The sequence below is a fragment of the Pseudophryne corroboree genome, unplaced genomic scaffold (genome assembly GCF_028390025.1).
Source record: "Pseudophryne corroboree isolate aPseCor3 unplaced genomic scaffold, aPseCor3.hap2 scaffold_1490, whole genome shotgun sequence".
Lineage (NCBI taxonomy): Eukaryota > Metazoa > Chordata > Amphibia > Anura > Myobatrachidae > Pseudophryne > Pseudophryne corroboree.
In genome coordinates this window covers 81,447-91,609 of record NW_026968121.1, presented here as the reverse complement: position 1 = coordinate 91,609, position 10,163 = coordinate 81,447, and the positions used below count along the sequence as shown (strand labels likewise).

Here is a 10,163-nt window from a genome sequence, read left to right as displayed (position 1 = left end):
CTTTAATTAACAAAAAAAAAATGCATATAGCAGAGGATAGTTTCAATCTGCCTACCTCTGGGTTATGGGCCCAGCATGCTTCCATTGCAGTACTCTGCTGCACATGTAAGTGCAAGAGATCCTGAAGCACTCACTCATCATGGGAAAGTACCAATGTGTTTCTTCGTTGGTTGATGTAAGAAACATCTTACAAAAACTCTCCAGATTATTGACTTTTTAAAGTTTTTCTAGGAAACGTTTTAGATGAATGCTTATTAGCCTTTGTCAGTATGAACTTTTGCAAAGTGTCTCTGTGGCGCAATCAGTTAGTATGTACGGCTATTAACCAAAAGGTTGGTGGTTCAATCCCACCCAGGGACCTAATTGACCTTGTTATCAGATTTTGGTGATCTTTAAGTAGACAAGTCAAATTTCATACCCCCTGTTATGGTGTAGGGTACCTGGCCTTCTCTGATGTAATCAGAGTTAGATTTGATTCAGTGATTTTATAAAAACATCTAGGAAGCACAATTTAGCAGTGGGTTGCAGAGAAAAAGAAATATGCTGGCAAAAAAATCAAATTGCGTGATTAAACAGCTCTTCATTTTCTGGCTTTATTTTTATGCTAACAAATTTGTTCTCTGAAAAGTGTCCACAAAGCCAAGTCTCTGATTAACACCTTTGTAGGGATGGTTTTTCACTTATTACTAAATTAAACTTGCTTCATTGGAAAGGCAGCAAGATGCATCCTCATTTCAATGTCTACTGAAATAATACAGGTTGACACCAGGAAACATTAACGCCACTGCATCCTTGCTGCTTTCTCATGTGGAAGTCTGTTTAATGTGAAAACAAGGTGATATCTAATTAGCACACAGGTAAGAAATTACGAAAATCTTTATTTAAGGGTGAAGATGTTTCTCACAAAATTGTTGCCCCAATGCATCATTGAAATTCAAGCTGGAAAGATGATTTTAATATATCACTTGTACATTTTGTATTGCTCTTCTGTTGACAATGTAGTTTTTTTTTGTCAATTACCATTTTAATAATAGGGTAAAGAAAATTAAGTGGATTTTTGAAAGAAAACTATACTGTCAATATACTATTAAAACAAATTAAAATGGTAAAAGTTATTGTACTTTAAGTAAAAATAAAAGAGCAAAAATATCAATCCCAGTTTTGATTACTTAAATTAACAAAAAAAAATGCATATAGCAAAGGATAGTTTCAAACTGCCTACCTCTGGGTTATGGGTCCAGCATGCTTCCATTGCAGTACTCTGCTGCACACGTAAGTGCAAGAGATCCTGAAGCACTCACTCATCATGGGAAAGTACCAATGTGTTTCTTCATTGGTTGATGGAAGAAACATCTTACAAAAACTCTCCAGATTATTGATTTTTTAATGTTTTTCTAGGAAACGTTCTAGATGTATGCATATTAGCCTTTGTCAGTATGTACTTTTTGCAAAGTGTCTCTGTGGCGCAATCGGTTAGTGTGTTTGACTATTAACCAAAAGGTTGGTGGTTCAATCCCACCCAGGGACGTAATTAACCTTGTGATCAGATTTTGGTGATATTTAAGTAGACAAGTCAAAATTTCAAACCTCCTCTTATGGTGTAGGGTACATGGCCTTCTCTGATGTAATCAGAGTTAGATTTGATTCAGTGATTTTATAAAAAACAGCTAGGTAGCACAATTTAGCAGTGGGTTGCAGAGAAAAAAAATATGCTGGCAGAAAAATCCAATCGAGTGATTAAACAGCTCTTCATTTTCTGGCTTTATTTTTATGCTAACAAATTTGTTCTCTGAAAAGTGTCCACAAAGCCAAGTCTCTGATTAACACCTTTGTAAGGATGGTTTTTCACCTATTACTAAATTAAACTTGCTTCATTGGAAAGGCAGCAAGATGCATCCTCATTTCAATGTCTACTGAAATAATACAAGTTGACACCAGGAAACATTAACGCCACTGCATCCTTGCTGCTTTCTCATGTGGAAGTCTGTTTAATGTGAAAACAAGGTGATATCTAATTAGCACACAGGTAAGAAATTACGAAAATCTTTATTTAAGGGTGAAGATGTTTCTCACAAAATTGTTGCCCCAATGCATCATTGAAATTCAAGCTGGAAAGATGATTTTAATATATCACTTGTACATTTTGTATTGCTCTTCTGTTGACAATGTAGTTTTTTTTTGTCAATTACCATTTTAATAATAGGGTAAAGAAAATTAAGTGGATTTTTGAAAGAAAACTATACTGTCAATATACTATTAAAACAAATTAAAATGGTAAAAGTTATTGTACTTTAAGTAAAAATAAAAGAGCAAAAATATCAATCCCAGTTTTGATTACTTAAATTAACAAAAAAAAATGCATATAGCAAAGGATAGTTTCAAACTGCCTACCTCTGGGTTATGGGTCCAGCATGCTTCCATTGCAGTACTCTGCTGCACACGTAAGTGCAAGAGATCCTGAAGCACTCACTCATCATGGGAAAGTACCAATGTGTTTCTTCATTGGTTGATGGAAGAAACATCTTACAAAAACTCTCCAGATTATTGATTTTTTAATGTTTTTCTAGGAAACGTTCTAGATGTATGCATATTAGCCTTTGTCAGTATGTACTTTTTGCAAAGTGTCTCTGTGGCGCAATCGGTTAGTGTGTTTGACTATTAACCAAAAGGTTGGTGGTTTAATCCCACCCAGGGACGTAATTAACCTTGTGATCAGATTTTGGTGATATTTAAGTAGACAAGTCAAAATTTCAAACCTCCTCTTATGGTGTAGGGTACATGGCCTTCTCTGATGTAATCAGATTTAGATTTGATTCAGTGATTTTATAAAAAACAGCTAGGTAGCACAATTTAGCAGTGGGTTGCAGAGAAAAAAAATATGCTGGCAGAAAAATCCAATCGAGTGATTAAACAGCTCTTCATTTTCTGGCTTTATTTTTATGCTAACAAATTTGTTCTCTGAAAAGTGTCCACAAAGCCAAGTCTCTGATTAACACCTTTGTAAGGATGGTTTTTCACCTATTACTAAATTAAACTTGCTTCATTGGAAAGGCAGCAAGATGCATCCTCATTTCAATGTCTACTGAAATAATACAAGTTGACACCAGGAAACATTAACGCCACTGCATCCTTGCTGCTTTCTCATGTGGAAGTCTGTTTAATGTGAAAACAAGGTGATATCTAATTAGCACACAGGTAAGGAATTAAGAAAATCTTTATTTAAGGGTGAAGATGTTTCTCACAAAATTGTTGACCCAATGCATCATTGAAATTCAAGCTGGAAAGATGATTTTAATATATCACTTGTACATTTTGTATTGCTCTCCTGGTGACAATGTAGTTTGTTTTTGTCAATTACCATTTTAATAATAGGGTAAAGAAAATGAAGTGGATTTTTAAAAGAAAACAATACTGTCAATATACTATTAAAACAAATTAAAATGGTAAAAGTTATTGTACTTTAAGTAAAAATAAAAGAGCCAAAATATCAATCCCAGTTTTGGATTACTTTAATTAACAAAAAAAAAATGCATATAGCAGAGGATAGTTTCAATCTGCCTACCTCTGGGTTATGGGCCCAGCATGCTTCCATTGCAGTACTCTGCTGCACATGTAAGTGCAAGAGATCCTGAAGCACTCACTCATCATGGGAAAGTACCAATGTGTTTCTTCGTTGGTTGATGTAAGAAACATCTTACAAAAACTCTCCAGATTATTGACTTTTTAAAGTTTTTCTAGGAAACGTTTTAGATGAATGCTTATTAGCCTTTGTCAGTATGAACTTTTGCAAAGTGTCTCTGTGGCGCAATCAGTTAGTATGTACGGCTATTAACCAAAAGGTTGGTGGTTCAATCCCACCCAGGGACCTAATTGACCTTGTTATCAGATTTTGGTGATCTTTAAGTAGACAAGTCAAATTTCATACCCCCTGTTATGGTGTAGGGTACCTGGCCTTCTCTGATGTAATCAGAGTTAGATTTGATTCAGTGATTTTATAAAAACATCTAGGAAGCACAATTTAGCAGTGGGTTGCAGAGAAAAAGAAATATGCTGGCAAAAAAATCAAATTGCGTGATTAAACAGCTCTTCATTTTCTGGCTTTATTTTTATGCTAACAAATTTGTTCTCTGAAAAGTGTCCACAAAGCCAAGTCTCTGATTAACACCTTTGTAGGGATGGTTTTTCACTTATTACTAAATTAAACTTGCTTCATTGGAAAGGCAGCAAGATGCATCCTCATTTCAATGTCTACTGAAATAATACAGGTTGACACCAGGAAACATTAACGCCACTGCATCCTTGCTGCTTTCTCATGTGGAAGTCTGTTTAATGTGAAAACAAGGTGATATCTAATTAGCACACAGGTAAGAAATTACGAAAATCTTTATTTAAGGGTGAAGATGTTTCTCACAAAATTGTTGCCCCAATGCATCATTGAAATTCAAGCTGGAAAGATGATTTTAATATATCACTTGTACATTTTGTATTGCTCTTCTGTTGACAATGTAGTTTTTTTTTGTCAATTACCATTTTAATAATAGGGTAAAGAAAATTAAGTGGATTTTTGAAAGAAAACTATACTGTCAATATACTATTAAAACAAATTAAAATGGTAAAAGTTATTGTACTTTAAGTAAAAATAAAAGAGCAAAAATATCAATCCCAGTTTTGATTACTTAAATTAACAAAAAAAAATGCATATAGCAAAGGATAGTTTCAAACTGCCTACCTCTGGGTTATGGGTCCAGCATGCTTCCATTGCAGTACTCTGCTGCACACGTAAGTGCAAGAGATCCTGAAGCACTCACTCATCATGGGAAAGTACCAAAGTGTTTCTTCATTGGTTGATGGAAGAAACATCTTACAAAAACTCTCCAGATTATTGATTTTTTAATGTTTTTCTAGGAAACGTTCTAGATGTATGCATATTAGCCTTTGTCAGTATGTACTTTTTGCAAAGTGTCTCTGTGGCGCAATCGGTTAGTGTGTTTGACTATTAACCAAAAGGTTGGTGGTTCAATCCCACCCAGGGACGTAATTAACCTTGTGATCAGATTTTGGTGATATTTAAGTAGACAAGTCAAAATTTCAAACCTCCTCTTATGGTGTAGGGTACATGGCCTTCTCTGATGTAATCAGAGTTAGATTTGATTCAGTGATTTTATAAAAAACAGCTAGGTAGCACAATTTAGCAGTGGGTTGCAGAGAAAAAAAATATGCTGGCAGAAAAATCCAATCGAGTGATTAAACAGCTCTTCATTTTCTGGCTTTATTTTTATGCTAACAAATTTGTTCTCTGAAAAGTGTCCACAAAGCCAAGTCTCTGATTAACACCTTTGTAAGGATGGTTTTTCACCTATTACTAAATTAAACTTGCTTCATTGGAAAGGCAGCAAGATGCATCCTCATTTCAATGTCTACTGAAATAATACAAGTTGACACCAGGAAACATTAACGCCACTGCATCCTTGCTGCTTTCTCATGTGGAAGTCTGTTTAATGTGAAAACAAGGTGATATCTAATTAGCACACAGGTAAGAAATTACGAAAATCTTTATTTAAGGGTGAAGATGTTTCTCACAAAATTGTTGCCCCAATGCATCATTGAAATTCAAGCTGGAAAGATGATTTTAATATATCACTTGTACATTTTGTATTGCTCTTCTGTTGACAATGTAGTTTTTTTTTGTCAATTACCATTTTAATAATAGGGTAAAGAAAATTAAGTGGATTTTTGAAAGAAAACTATACTGTCAATATACTATTAAAACAAATTAAAATGGTAAAAGTTATTGTACTTTAAGTAAAAATAAAAGAGCAAAAATATCAATCCCAGTTTTGATTACTTAAATTAACAAAAAAAAATGCATATAGCAAAGGATAGTTTCAAACTGCCTACCTCTGGGTTATGGGTCCAGCATGCTTCCATTGCAGTACTCTGCTGCACACGTAAGTGCAAGAGATCCTGAAGCACTCACTCATCATGGGAAAGTACCAATGTGTTTCTTCATTGGTTGATGGAAGAAACATCTTACAAAAACTCTCCAGATTATTGATTTTTTAATGTTTTTCTAGGAAACGTTCTAGATGTATGCATATTAGCCTTTGTCAGTATGTACTTTTTGCAAAGTGTCTCTGTGGCGCAATCGGTTAGTGTGTTTGACTATTAACCAAAAGGTTGGTGGTTCAATCCCACCCAGGGACGTAATTAACCTTGTGATCAGATTTTGGTGATATTTAAGTAGACAAGTCAAAATTTCAAACCTCCTCTTATGGTGTAGGGTACATGGCCTTCTCTGATGTAATCAGATTTAGATTTGATTCAGTGATTTTATAAAAAACAGCTAGGTAGCACAATTTAGCAGTGGGTTGCAGAGAAAAAAAATATGCTGGCAGAAAAATCCAATCGAGTGATTAAACAGCTCTTCATTTTCTGGCTTTATTTTTATGCTAACAAATTTGTTCTCTGAAAAGTGTCCACAAAGCCAAGTCTCTGATTAACACCTTTGTAAGGATGGTTTTTCACCTATTACTAAATTAAACTTGCTTCATTGGAAAGGCAGCAAGATGCATCCTCATTTCAATGTCTACTGAAATAATACAAGTTGACACCAGGAAACATTAACGCCACTGCATCCTTGCTGCTTTCTCATGTGGAAGTCTGTTTAATGTGAAAACAAGGTGATATCTAATTAGCACACAGGTAAGGAATTAAGAAAATCTTTATTTAAGGGTGAAGATGTTTCTCACAAAATTGTTGACCCAATGCATCATTGAAATTCAAGCTGGAAAGATGATTTTAATATATCACTTGTACATTTTGTATTGCTCTCCTGGTGACAATGTAGTTTGTTTTTGTCAATTACCATTTTAATAATAGGGTAAAGAAAATGAAGTGGATTTTTAAAAGAAAACAATACTGTCAATATACTATTAAAACAAATTAAAATGGTAAAAGTTATTGTACTTTAAGTAAAAATAAAAGAGACAAAATATCAATCCCAGTTTTGGATTACTTTAATTAACAAAAAAAAAATGCATATAGCAGAGGATAGTTTCAATCTGCCTACCTCTGGGTTATGGGCCCAGCATGCTTCCATTGCAGTACTCTGCTGCACATGTAAGTTCAAGAGATCCTGAAGCACTCACTCATCATGGGAAAGTACCAATGTGTTTCTTCGTTGGTTGATGGAAGAAACATCTTACAAAAACTCTCCAGATTATTGACTTTTTAAAGCAGGGCTGGCCAAACCAGTCCTCGAGATCTACTAACAGTTCACATTTTCTAGACTACCTAGCTGGTGCACAGGTGTAGTCATTACTAATTAAGATGTGCTGCATTCATTCCTAACTGACCATTCTACAGATCTCCAGGAGGCCTGGAAAACATGAACTGTTTGAAGATCTCGAGGACCGGTTTGGCCAGCCCTGTTTTTAAGTTTTTCTAGGAAACGTTTTAGATGAATGCTTATTAGCATTTGTCAGTATGTTCTTTTGCAAAGTGTCTCTGTGGCGCAATCAGTTAGTGTGTACGGCTATTAACCATAAGGTTGGTGGTTCAATCCCACCCAGGGACGTAATTGACCTTGTTATCAGATTTTGGTGATCTTTAAGTAGACAAGTCAAATTTCATACCCCCTGTTATGGTGTAGGGTACCTGGCCTTCTCTGATGTAATCAGAGTTAGATTTGATTCAGTGATTTTATAAAAACATCTAGGAAGCACAATTTAGCAGTGGGTTGCAGAGAAAAAGAAATATGCTGGCAAAAAAATCAAATTGCGTGATTAAACAGCTCTTCATTTTCTGGCTTTATTTTTATGCTAACAAATTTGTTCTCTGAAAAGTGTCCACAAAGCCAAGTCTCTGATTAACACCTTTGTAGGGATGGTTTTTCACCTATTACTAAATTAAACTTGCTTCATTGGAAAGGCAGCAAGATGTATCCTCATTTCAATGTCTACTGAAATAATACAGGTTGACACCAGGAAACATTAACGCCACTGCATCCTTGCTGCTTTCTCATGTGGAAGTCTGTTTAATGTGAAAACAAGGTGATATCTAATTAGCACACAGGTAAGGAATTAAGAAAATCTTTATTTAAGGGTGAAGATGTTTCTCACAAAATCGTTGCCCCAATGCATCATTGAAATTCAAGCTGGAAAGATGATTTTAATATATCACTTGTACATTTTGTATTGCTCTTCTGGTGACAATGTAGTTTGTTTTTGTCAATTACCATTTTAATAATAGGGTAAAGAAAATGAAGTGGATTTTTGAAAGAAAACAATACTGTCAATATACTATTAAAACAAATTAAAATGGTAAAAGTTATTGTACTTTAAGTAAAAATAAAAGAGACAAAATATCAATCCCAGTTTTGGATTACTTTAATTAACAAAAAAAATGCATATAGCAGAGGATAGTTTCAATCTGCCTACCTCTGGGTTATGGGCCCAGCATGCTTCCATTGCAGTACTCTGCTGCACATGTAAGTGCAAGAGATCCTGAAGCACTCACTCATCATGGGAAAGTACCAATGTGTTTCTTCGTTGGTTGATGGAAGAAACATCTTACAAAAACTCTCCAGATTATTGACTTTTTAAAGTTTTTCTAGGAAACGTTTTAGATGAATGCTTATTAGCCTTTTTCAGTATGGACTTTTGCAAAGTGTCTCTGTGGCGCAATCGGTTAGTGTGTTTGGCTATTAACCAAAAGGTTGGTGGTTCAATCCCACCCAGGGACGTAATGAAGAACAAATTTGTTAGCATAAAAATAAAGCCAGAAAATGAAGAGCTGTTTAATCACGCAATTTGATTTTTTTGCCAGCATATTTCTTTTTCTCTGCAACCCACTGCTAAATTGTGCTTCCTAGATGTTTTTATAAAATCACTGAATCAAATCTAACTCTGATTACATCAGAGAAGGCCAGGTACCCTACACCATAACAGGGGGTATGAAATTTGACTTGTCTACTTAAAGATCACCAAAATCTGATAACAAGGTCAATTACGTCCCTGGGTGGGATTAAACCACAAACCTTTTGGTTAATAGCCAAACACACTAACCGATTGCACCACAGAGACACTTTGCAAAAGTCCATACTGACAAAGGCTAATAAGCATTCATCTAAAACGTTTCCTAGAAAAACTTTAAAAAGTCAATAATCTGGAGAGTTTTTGTAAGATGTTTCTTCCATCAACCAACGAAGAAACACATTGATACTTTCCCATGATGAGTGAGTGCTTCAGGATCTCTTGAACTTACATGTGCAGCAGAGTACTGCAATGGAAGCATGCTGGGCCCATAACCCAGAGGTAGGCAGATTGAAACTATCCTCTGCTATATGCATTTTTTTTTGTTAATTAAAGTAATCCAAAACTGGGATTGATATTTTGTCTCTTTTATTTTTACTTAAAGTACAATAACTTTTACCATTTTAATTTGTTTTAATAGTAATTGACAGTATTGTTTTCTTTCAAAAATCCACTTAATTTTCTTTACCCTATTATTAAAATGGTAATTGACAAAAACAAACTACATTGTCACCAGAAGAGCAATACAAAATGTACAAGTGATATATTAAAATCATCTTTCCAGCTTGAATTTCAATGATGCATTGGGGCAACGATTTTGTGAGAAACATCTTCACCCTTAAATAAAGATTTTCTTAATTCCTTACCTGTGTGCTAATTAGATATCACCTTGTTTTCACATTAAACAGACTTCCACATGAGAAAGCAGCAAGGATGCAGTGGCGTTAATGTTTCCTGGTGTCAACCTGTATTATTTCAGTAGACATTGAAATGAGGATACATCTTGCTGCCTTTCCAATGAAGCAAGTTTAATTTAGTAATAGGTGAAAAACCATCCCTACAAAGGTGTTAATCAGAGACTTGGCTTTGTGGACACTTTTCAGAGAACAAATTTGTTAGCATAAAAATAAAGCCAGAAAATAAAGAGCTGTTTAATCACTCAATTGGATTTTTCTGCCAGCATATTTTTTTTCTCTGCAACCCACTGCTAAATTGTGCTTCCTAGCTGTTTTTATAAAATCACTGAATCAAATCTAACTCTGATTACATCAGAGAAGGCCAGGTACCCTACACCATAACAGGGGGTTTGAAATTTTGACTTGTCTACTTAAAGATCACCAAAATCTGATA

The 10,163-nt window shown here is 34.7% G+C and overlaps 1 non-coding gene across 1 annotated transcript; it reads left to right on the top strand.

The window, feature by feature from the left end:
- Positions 1 to 8,669: 8,669 nt before the first annotated feature.
- On the top strand, positions 8,670 to 8,743 carry TRNAN-AUU (transfer RNA asparagine (anticodon AUU)). The gene has a single exon. It is a non-coding gene; the product is annotated as a tRNA-Asn (tRNA).
- The last annotated feature ends 1,420 nt before the right edge of the window (positions 8,744 to 10,163 follow it).